Raw genomic sequence first — 11,554 nt, 5'->3', positions numbered from 1 at the left:
CCGATCGCAGGCCTTCCGCTCCTTGAGTTCTCTGCAGCGCTGGAAAGCTGATCCGATATTTACACGGGTCCTACTTCTTGCCTTAAGCCTTCTTTTGTTCCGCAGACGTTTTCCTCTTTTGTTTTTTATCCGCCATCTCTATCTTTCTGTCGCTCGGCTCGGCTAATGTCCGTCCTGTGCACTGAACCCTCTCTCCTCCACATCATGAGTTGACACGCCCCTTACTGCTGATTGGCTACAAGTTTGTTTTGCTAGTCGGCCCGAATCAGTTTCATAAGCGTTTTTGAAAAATCGCTTACCCCACCTTTAATTCTCCACATTGCAGCTTTGTTTCTCATAATATGTGACTATATTTAACAAAGTGACTATATCTCGCAATTGCGACTATTTCTTACACCTAAGACAACTGACTGTATATTGCAATTTCAACTTTGTGTCACAATTGCTGCTTCATTTCTTAAATTGAAACTTTGTATCCCATAATGTGACTATATCTTAAAATTGCGACAAAGACTGTATCTAACAATTGTGACATTATTATTATTAATTTAATTTCTTACTTTAAAATGTCTTCCCTTTTTATCCTTTTTCATTTTTAACTCAGTGGAAACAGGTTTTCATAGTTTTTAAAGTTCCATAGTGTCCAAATTCCTGTTACTACTTAAAAGTGTCTCAAAATGTCTTAGTCAGACCGGCCACAGTCACTGACCTGATTAATATAGAGCGTGAATCCAGACAGCACAATCTAAAAATCGGCAGCTCAAATATTTTTGGCTAGCTGTAGCAAGTACCAGCAGTTGAGGTGTAAAAGTCGGTCTGGAAACGAGTCAGTAAGTTGTGCTTACAAGTTACCAAGCTGATTCAGTGTGCTTGAGGGAGAACTAATGACTGTATCTGTCAGGTAAGGGACATTAACAATGTTCAGAGTTTGTTTGATAAACTTTGATAAACTAAATTTTGGATAAACCCCTAAATGGCATGTAAAAAGGAAACAAACTGCCTCTTCCTGTCTAGGAGGTTCTTGGCTGGAGTAAGCTGCAATGTGGACTAGATTTTATGATGATATTTGAAAGTCTGGGTACACTAATCTACTGTCCAAAACCTGAAACAAAGGGCCCTGTTGTTCTCATTAATAAAAAGGCTTATTGTAAACATAATGACATCTGGATTATGTAATCAGATTACAAAAAATAAGTACTTGTAGTTACATTATATTACACTTTAAATGTACTATAGTTACTTTTCTATTGATTCCATGTTTACATAGTGTTCACCCAATAGCAATAAATAATTTATAACTTTCTGATTCTTCCTAATTCTTCTTTTTCATCATTTAAATGTTCCTTTCTAAAATAGCCTACCAGTTTTCTGGTCTTCCAGTTTTGTGGACATTCACACAAAGACCAGTCACTAGTCAGCTGGCTATGATTACACAGAAAATCGAGAGGCCACACAGAATTTGACAACTGGATTTACAAATATCATTTCTGTTTTAATAAGTGTTTTCTCAATATTTCAACATTGTATCAACTACTGATGAACACATTCATTTTTATTTGAATTATTACTCAGAGGACTATTTTACCATGTATGTATTACCTTGTCTTTGAAAGGTTTTTGTCTTTAACATGATTTGTTTTGATTTTACGTTTTAATGATGTAATTAAATAATAGCATTTTGTTAAACTCAGAAACCCAAAGCAGTTTCTTTATGAACCCATAGTTCGGGAAACTTTGACATAATGTAATGTTTAATGCATTTCATGTTGTTAATAACAACAAAATGGAATATATTTTCTTTCTTTTTGTATTTTTTATATCAGTATGGTACAAGATTATCTTGTTAATTTAAATCAATGTGATAAATAAGTTAGGTCAAAAGTAATCTAAAAGTAATCAAAAAGTAGTCTGATTAGATTACGTAAAATGTGCAATGTAATGGATTACGTTACTAACTACAATTTTTGTCATGTAACTTGAAACCAGTAACAGATGTAATCTACCCAGCACTGGTGATTTGATTGTAAAAAGTACAAATGAGTTTTTACATATTCATACAAATTTATCACATCATAAATTACTTTGCCATTCATTTTAAAGAGACTGTGTTGCTTATTTATTTGTTTGTTTGTTTGTATCATCGTGCATGTCAGGAAAGTTACCAGGTTTGTTATCTTTACATGATAGTAAATATAATTCAGTATAACTTTTCACAGATAAGGTTAATAAGATATTTTATGATGCTGATCATAAGTTTAATACATGTATATATTTGGGCATGTATTCCACTCTTTTGGTTTCATTTCTATGATACAAAGTATACTATAGTATAAATATATGTATATTATAAATGGCACTGTAAATAATGATACCTAATAATAATTTTTATTATTATATTTATTATTAATATTTCAACTGAAGGCTTTTTCAGTACACATCATTTTATTTCGGTGGCCTGTTCAGTGTCTATAATATTTAAACTGTAGGATTGTGTCTGTAATGTGTCTTTATCACCTTCAGTTGGCGTGTGTAAGTAAGTATGATTGAAATGCTTCTTGCTTTAGTTGTGAGTGTGCAGTTGTGGTGGTTGGCATGATGGGAGATTTGAAGATGCTGTTCTAATTAATCCTGCAACCAGTGAGTACACAATGACACATTCTCTGTCCCTCTCATACACACAAACATCACACATACTCTTACTCACCGCAGAGGGCTGTACTGTGGCTGCAGTTTAAAATGGCTGACAGTCACACCATACCCTGGTCCTCTGGGCTGATTTCACTCTAATGTACCAAGGGCTTTTGAGGGTGGAAGAAATGATGGCCTATGTTCTTTAAATGAACTTTCTGTACTGGGAATGTTTTCATTGAGAAATAAACACAATTGCACACACGTTCAGAGAGCTACGTGTCTGTGTGTGAACAAATGTAAAACATGCAACGTGTGATTTTCTTGGCCTGTCTTCATCATGCTCTGTCTTCTTGCAAGTCATTTCCAACAGTCTTTGATGTTGTGTATGTTTATGCATGTGAATATTTTTGTGTGTGGTCGTGTTTGTGCATGCTTCAGGCTGTGATCTGAGTCACAGCATGAAAAAATAAAATGTCCAAACAAGCAGTCCCTGATGGAGCGATGAAACAAACCTACAACCAGTGTTGGGAAGGTTACTTTGGAAATGTAATAGGTTAGAGATTACAAGTTACCCTACTTAAAATGTAATAAGTAGTGTAATTTTTCAATTACTTTATTAAAGTAATGTAACTGATTACATTTGATTACTTTTTGATTACTTTTCTAAATTTCTAATGTTTTCAACTGTTTATCATTTTCAAACATGTAAACCAGGCAGGGTAAACCTTACAGTAGTACTCAACACTGATTACTGTCACACTTTCGAAATCCTTCATCACTTGAATTAAGATTATATTTACATTTTAAAGTAGACATTGGATGCAAAATTCACTTTTACATAGTGTGCATATAATGTATCTTAGCAGTGTGTGGACACAACCACCCTGCAATGATAAAAATCCATTCACTCTTTTTTTTTTAATCGCCCAAAATCCCAAACAGTCTCAATTATCAAGCCGTTTTGATTTTCTGAGCAGTATTATGTAATATTGTACACAACCGCCACTTAGGATGAAGTGCATTAGTTTTGTTTTTAATGGTAATGCGCCACTGAATACAAGCTCAGATTTAAAAAGTAATACAAAAGTAGCGTAACGCATTACTTTCTATAAAAAGTAATTAAGTAACGTAATTAGTTACTTTTTTAGGGAGTAATGCAATATTGTAATGCATTACTTTTAAAAGTAACTTTCCCCAACACTGATCAAATCTTTACATAGCTATGACAGTAAACACTGGAATCTAACAATGCCTTGGAAAAAAACAGTTAATCTTTAAAGAAAATGAAGCATAGCTATACATAAACCCATATAGGAAATAAAAGAGTAATCGAATAAGCACACTCCTGAAACATTGGCGTTTCATATTTTAGAGCAGTCACTGCAATTTATGAAAGAAATCAATTAAATCTGTATGTGGGAGTGTGTGTGAAAAAAGCAGATGTAACCCCCTTTGTAATCCTTAACATTTTAATAAGTAACTGTAATTTAATTACACATTTTTTCTCAGTAACTGTAACTGATTACAATTACTTTTATTTTGTAATTAAATTACGTAATTTCGTTACATGTAACTAGTTACTCCCCAACACTGCCTACAACGACCCACAGAGCAAGGACAAATGCTATGACAAGCAGAACTAGGACTTGCACAACTACTCGTTTTTACAAGTTATGGTTGACTAATTGCCCAGAAAAAGGTTGATTGGTTGCCAAGCCTGTCAAAATTGTAGGCGTCTGCAGAACCAGTTTTAATGCTTTTTTATGAACATTTATGATATAAAACTTATTAGATGTCTACACTGGGAGAAAATGTGAGCAAACTGGGACCAAGTTTTCAAACACAACTGAAATCATGTGATTCATGATTAGTTTGTACAGACCCAACATGTTGAGCTGTGACAGAAACAGAAACATCACCAGCATAAAACACTAAATTTGTGAAAATGTATGGAGTCAAGAAGGTTTATTTTCTGCAGAATGTGAAGAAAAAACGAAAGATACAGTACAAAGATAAAGATAAGCAGCTTTACTGTAAACCAGCAGAATTTAATAATCAAGCTTCATTCCTCCACACCTACAGGTGGCAGTATAAACACTAAGACCACTAGGATAAAGAAGATCCAGCAAAAGTGTGGTAGCACAGTAGCTGCAGTGTACATCCCACAATGTGAGGAAACGGTCAAAACGAGAACAAAGAGATCATCTCTCAGTTTATACAGCAGAACTGGTAGCCATAATACTAGGTCTGCAGTGGATAGAACAAAGAATTAAAAACAATATAGTATAGTTGCATCTAGGGCTGCACGATTAATCGGATGCGATTGTCATGCGCATTTTGTTAGTAAAGCCGGTTCTGTAATTGCTTCACTGAAAACGCATGACAATTGCAGCTTCTGTCGAATCGCGATCTCGATTCCATTTCGATTTATCGTGCAGCCCTAGTTGCATCTGATAGTTTGTCTGCTCCCACAAGTATTAGATCTGGGAAATCATGGCAGACTTGATATTCTAAATGAAATATATCAAACAATAAATAGATTACATAATAAAGATGACATAATGTATCATTTATTTGGGTTCCTGCACATGTAGGTGAGAAAGGAAATGAAGAAGTGGATTTATTTGACAAAAAGTCTCTTAAATGTCAAATAGTAGATTTGCAGATTGCATTAAGTAAAGCTGGAGCTAAAACCATAATAAAAGTTTATACACAAAATATATGGCAGGAGTATTGGGATATTAATGACACAGGAAGGCATCTTTATAATATTCAAAGCACAGTTGGTGTTGGAAGAGAGATGGGTAAAAATAAAAAGACAAGAAGTGGTCATCACTCATCTCCGAAGAGGACATACAGGACTCAATAAGACACTTAATTTAATAGAGGTAAGCATAACAAATGTTTGTTCTACTCTAGTTTTTTCATCCTATTGCTTGTAATTAGTTTCTTATTCTTTTTAATCGCTGTTTACTTGTCTTCAGTGATCTTGAGTTTTGTTTTGTTTGTTTTTTAATTTAGGCTAGTATTATTTTTTTGTGATATTGACACTAATTATGAAATTTCTATGGTATCAAACGTTTTGATATCATAAAGACCTTATTTAAAGCAAAAATAACTATATTGTGATATATATCGTTACTGTGAAATAAAATTACTCATATCGTGATATAAGATTTTGGTCATAATTTTGGCAGAAATGTTTGTACTGGATTATTTTTTAAATGATATTAAACTGTCTGAAAACAAAACAGGGTTCAGAACCTGTCTAAATATCTTCACCTTGATCCATTCATGTACATAATAAAACTGTTTCTTAATAAAATATAAGTCAACATTTAAACCACTGAAATGCAATATTTACATTTAAAAGTGTAATCCGACATGTTCTCTAAAAAATCCTGTTGTCACTGGTGTGCAATGAATTTTGGGATAGTCTGGGCCATGAAGGATTCATTCGTTGTATTCTTCATTGCCTGGTAAACGAAGGATGCATTTCGAGGCCGCAGTTTGAGGGAGTCTTTGAATTGGGACAGCATTTATCGTGCCACAGTGGTTTTTGAATGCAGCCTTCGAAGGATGCAGCCCCTGAATTGGGACACAGCTTATTATTGTTGCTCATGAGTTTTACAAAACCCTTGCCCTAAATATAAAACATTGACATGTAACTCAACCATTTTGTGCTATGGACAGAAATTGCTTGTTTAAAAGAAATGGGCTGTCACTTTTTCAAGTGTTCGAATGTATGAATTTTGGTTGCTAAACAATAAAATAGCCGGGGAAAAATCCTGTGGAGGTTTTGGGATGGGCTATTTTCTAGCAACCTAGTGTTGTGGTGGTGGCTTTTTACATGAGTTAAAAAAATATTTTCTCCCCCCTTTTCTGTTTTGGAAAGTTCCTGAAAATGAGCCGGAGCTGGCGTGGTGTGTGTGTGCGAATTGTTGGCAAGTTTGTCTGGCTGGGTAGATTTGCCGAGGTGTTGTCTGGATGCCTGTGAGCGACGGTGGTATCCTGTTTCGCGCAGTCCCATCTGAGATCCCGTGGAAGCACCTGTGTTTCTTCTCTCTCTCCAGACAGCTACAGGCATATACTGAGAGGTCAAGACCGCTGGGACGGGTGAAAATTCCACTATGCCACTCACTTACAGCATTTCGTGCCCCAGACACAAGAGTTTGCACATCACTAGCGAACCTCAGCAGACTATACATTTCCCTCTCACTCCTAGAGAAAAGTGTATACTATGTGGGAGGGGGAATGCAGACAGCTGGATAATTGCCTGTCTAGCTGCACTGGGAGCAGCTTTTATAGGCTAATAAAGTCCTTTATGGATATAAACCTGTTTATTATCGCACAAGTCTCCATTGATAAAACTTTCTCTTTCACCTTGCACACGAGTCTGTGTTCTCATGTACAAACGAATGAGAGAGTCACCAAAGAGATATATGTTGGCAAGACACAAATCTGTCCAGTACAGTTTAAAGATATCTGTCTGATGTTAGAGCACTGACGTCTTTCATGAAGACCATGTGTGCGAGACTGCACGAAAATGACATTTTCACAAACCACAAAAACAACTGTAATCAGTTAAGAACATTCAGTCTCCAGTGCACTAAGTCATTTTTTGTTTATTTTTTGCTGGCCAATACCAATTTTCAAATACCATTGTAGAAATACCCTATTCTCGCAGGCATGTTTGTCTCCCTTGAGTAGTTTATTCCCCAACTCAAATGGTGTGATAATGGGGGAGTTTACCAAGATTAAATGAGTGATATTTAGGTGGTGATGTGATTTTCCACAAACCACAAAAACAACTGTAATCAGTTAAGAACATTCAGTCTTCAGTGCACTAACAAGTCATTTTTTGTTTATTTTTTGCTGGCCAATACCAGTTTTCAAATACCATTGTAGAAATACCCTATTCTCGCAGGCATGTTTGTCTCCCTTGAGTAGTTTATTCCCCAACTCAAATGGTGTGATAATGGGGGAGTTTACCAAGATTAAATGAGTGATATTTAGGTGGTGATGTGATTTTAACATGGCAGACACCATGAGGGCCAACTAAGAGGTAAAGTTTGGCTGATAGCATTACTTCATTTGACCCTGCTGGTAGATGGTGTAACTACACCATCAATCAATCAATCAATCAATCAATCAATCAATCAATAATCTAAAAGAAAATGTAAAAAAATAGAATAAAATGTAGGTAGAATAAAATAACATTTTAGACATCATTTTAAACCAATTTGTCAAAAGTGCATTTCATTTTTATAAGCAAAATATATATTGCTGATATTTCGTCAGATGTTTTGTAGCAAGTAAGCAGACAGCTGGATAATTGCCTGTCTAGCTGCACTGGGAGCAGCTTTTATAGGCTAATAAAGTCCTTTATGGATATAAACCTGTTTATTATCGCACAAGTCTCCATTGATAAAACTTTCTCTTTCACCTTGCACACGAGTCTGTGTTCTCATGTACAAACGAATGAGAGAGTTACCAAAGAGATATATGTTGGCAAGACACAAATCTGTCCAGTACAGTTTAAAGATATCTGTCTGATGTTAGAGCACTGACGTCTTTCATGAAGACCATGTGTGCGAGACTGCACGAAAATGACATTTTCACAAACCACAAAAACAACTGTAATCAGTTAAGAACATTCAGTCTTCAGTGCACTAACAAGTCATTTTTTGTTTATTTTTTGCTGGCCAATACCAGTTTTCAAATACCATTGTAGAAATACCCTATTCTCGCAGGCATGTTTGTCTCCCTTGAGTAGTTTATTCCCCAACTCAAATGGTGTGATAATGGGGGAGTTTACCAAGATTAAATGAGTGATATTTAGGTGGTGATGTGATTTTAACATGGCAGACACCATGAGGGCCAACTAAGAGGTAAAGTTTGGCTGATAGCATTACTTCATTTGACCCTGCTGGTAGATGGTGTAACTAATCAATCAATCAATCAATCAATCAATCAAATAAACAAATAAAAATCTAAAAGAAAATGTAAAAAAATAGAATAAAATGTAGGTAGAATAAAATAACATTTTAGACATCATTTTAAACCAATTTGTCAAAAGTGCATTTCATTTTTATAAGCAAAATATATATTGCTGATATTTCGTCAGATGTTTTGTAGCAAGTAATCAATTATTATAGTGTATTATATTTTATATTATATATTTTATGTTACATTGTTTTCAGGTATGATAGGAATCCAATATTTTAGACACCATTTTAAACATATTTGTCAAAAGTACTGTACATTTGTATATGGCTAATATATTTTTTGGTAAATAATGTACTTCATATCTCTTTCAATTGTAGCTATTTCCTTAATAAATGGAAAAAAGGGTGAATCTGTGTCTCCATCACCCTGTTGTTCGTGCGCGCACACATACGCAGACATGCAAGCCACCAAGACAGGGCAGAGAGTGTTGGGTTACATTCCTTCCATCAAGGCTGAAGGACAGCCAGCCAGGTCACTCTTAGTTCAGCCCCAGGAAATTGGGAAAAGAGAAGTTCCTCTCTGAATATCAATGAAATGTTACATGCACATGTATGCTTGTGTGTTTGTGTATGTGCTTGTGAGTGTATGGTTGTGGTTAAACTATGGGCCTCACAGGCAGAACCTCCTCCCAGTTCTGTACCGAGACTAGTCTGAGTCAGAATTCCTCAGACTTTTGGAAATTCTCGAAGGTCTTGGGGGCAGGTTGACCACAGCGTTCTGGGGGTCTGCAGAGTTTGGCTAGTCCCTGTGATTCTCCAGCTCTGGGAACAGGCCCTTGGGCTGACCCTGCCTACTCATACACATCCATCTGCTTCCTTTTCATTTGAGCTCTTTCTTACACAAGGCTTAAATGCTTAACAGCAGTCGTAGACATTAGGCATTAGTACAGCAGAAGTCTTACTAATTCTACTCTATATGAACAGCACAATGGTTTTATATGACAAAAATAAGAATGTTAACATGTGCTTTCACAGTTTAGATTTTACATTTAAGTATCTCAATATCTTTATCTCTTAACTTTAAAAGAAATAAGAAAAAAAATTATAAGGAATATGTAAGATAGTAGCCAAATCTTGATAGATAGATAGATAGATAGATAGATAGCAGTGTTTGAAATTAACACCCGCTGCTAAAATTAACGCTGTCAAATTACTAGCCAATTTGGTGGGTTACTTTTCAGGCAGGTGCGCTGGTTTCCTTTGATAGATAGATAGACAGACAGACAGACGGACAGATGAATAGACAAACAGACAGATAGACAGGCAGATGGACAGATGGACAGATAGATAGATAGATAGATAGATAGATAGATAGATAGATAGATAGATAGACAAACACAGACGGACAAACGAATAGACAGACAGAGAGACAGACAGACAGACAGACAGACAGACAGATAGATAGATAGATAGATAGATAGATACATAGATAGATAGATAGACAGACAGACACAGACGGACAAACGGATAGATAGATAGATAGATAGATAGATAGATAGATAGATAGATAGATAGATAGATAGATAGGTAGATAGATAGATTGCTGAAAAGAGCACAGTAAAGTAGACTGAGTTACTTGAGAAGGATCTGTTGGTTCTCTGCAGGACAGGTGTAACTACATTCAGTCATCATCACCTCAGTGACCCTCAGAGCAAAAGCTACTCTGAGGTTTAATGTTGAGGTTAGTGAACAGCATGTGAACGCAACTCACTTTCTTTTCTTCTTGAATAAATCATGTTTCAACTGTGGAAAAGAACAGGCAGATCCTGGCAGTCCGGGTCTGGTTGACTGTAGACTCCCTCAGGAACACTAAGTCACCCACCTTGGCAAAAAATGACGCTCATACTTGCCATGTCTCTGACTCTGAGGCCTGACTGACCTTTATCCCGTCTGTCAGAGCTCTTCAGTCTGGTCTAGCAGAACCAATTTGATTCTTCATGCTTGACAAACAAATAATCAGATTAATGTTTAATCAAAAATAAAAAAAAAAACAGTTTTCTGGAACAAACTCTCATGGCAGTTCATAACTATTTTACATTTTAGCCAACTGGTGGTGAATTTGTGTGAATTTGTACATTTTGATTCGTACAAAAACACAACTTTTTGAGAAAAGTACAACAGCTAATAAAACATCACAATAATCCACAAGTAGTCCACATGACTCCATTTCATCAATCAACGCCTTGTGAAGTGAAAAGCTGTGTGTTTGTGAGAAACATTCTGACGGCACCCATTCACTGCGGAGGATCCTATGGTGAGCGAGTGATGTAATGCTACATTTCTCCAAATCTGTTCTGATGAAGAAACAAACTAATCTACATCATGGATGGCCCGAGGGTGAGTATTTTTAGTATTTATTTATTTTTTCTAATCCTTTTACCATAATATGCAGCAAGTGGAATAAACTAGTGGACTATTTTAATCACTTTTAATTTGGTCTCAAATATATGAGGTGATAACATAACACATGTTCAAAACATGAAGTAATCTAAATATGCTATATTCCCAGATCCCAACTATTACTGAACATGTATTGTTTAAACTGAAACATTAGTTTGGTTGTATTGCTTTGTGCTCAAGTGGATCCAGAGACTGTCGCCTCTTGTGTCTATTTATGTTTACTCTCCCTCTGGTGGTGGAAATAGTCAATTACAATATTCCAAAATTCCAATATTATTATTCAGTTGTCACTGCACCACTGAGACTCAGATTTATTAGGAACATTTTTACTTATGCTTATTATGTCAGCAAGCTAAATTCATTACAGTTTTATTTTACAATTCACACTGACAGGTACATGTCACTGTGGGCTTCAGCACAGGGTGAGAGGTGTGACTGCTCCATGATGTCACACCTGATAGCGGTGAAAAAGCAGAGTTCGGTTAGGACGGGGGTCAAACCAGAGAGAGTTTGAA

General features: G+C 35.7%; 1 long non-coding RNA gene across 1 annotated transcript in view; it reads right to left on the bottom strand.

Moving 5' to 3' along the window:
- LOC107699289 (uncharacterized) overlaps positions 1-4,058 on the bottom strand; it is an 11,349-nt gene extending 7,291 nt beyond the window's left edge. The window contains exons 1-2 of the long non-coding RNA XR_001635448.1: positions 3,973-4,058; positions 1,953-1,955 (exon numbers count right to left, since the gene is read on the bottom strand). This is a non-coding gene — a long non-coding RNA (uncharacterized LOC107699289). The remainder of the gene's footprint in view (positions 1-1,952; positions 1,956-3,972) is intronic.
- Between the last annotated feature and the right edge of the window lie 7,496 nt (positions 4,059-11,554).

Source organism: Sinocyclocheilus anshuiensis, unplaced genomic scaffold (genome assembly GCF_001515605.1).
Source record: "Sinocyclocheilus anshuiensis isolate Anshui unplaced genomic scaffold, SAMN03320099.WGS_v1.1 scaffold450, whole genome shotgun sequence".
Lineage (NCBI taxonomy): Eukaryota > Metazoa > Chordata > Actinopteri > Cypriniformes > Cyprinidae > Sinocyclocheilus > Sinocyclocheilus anshuiensis.
Note: the sequence above shows the minus strand (reverse complement) of the source record. Positions and strands in the feature narration are given on the sequence as shown.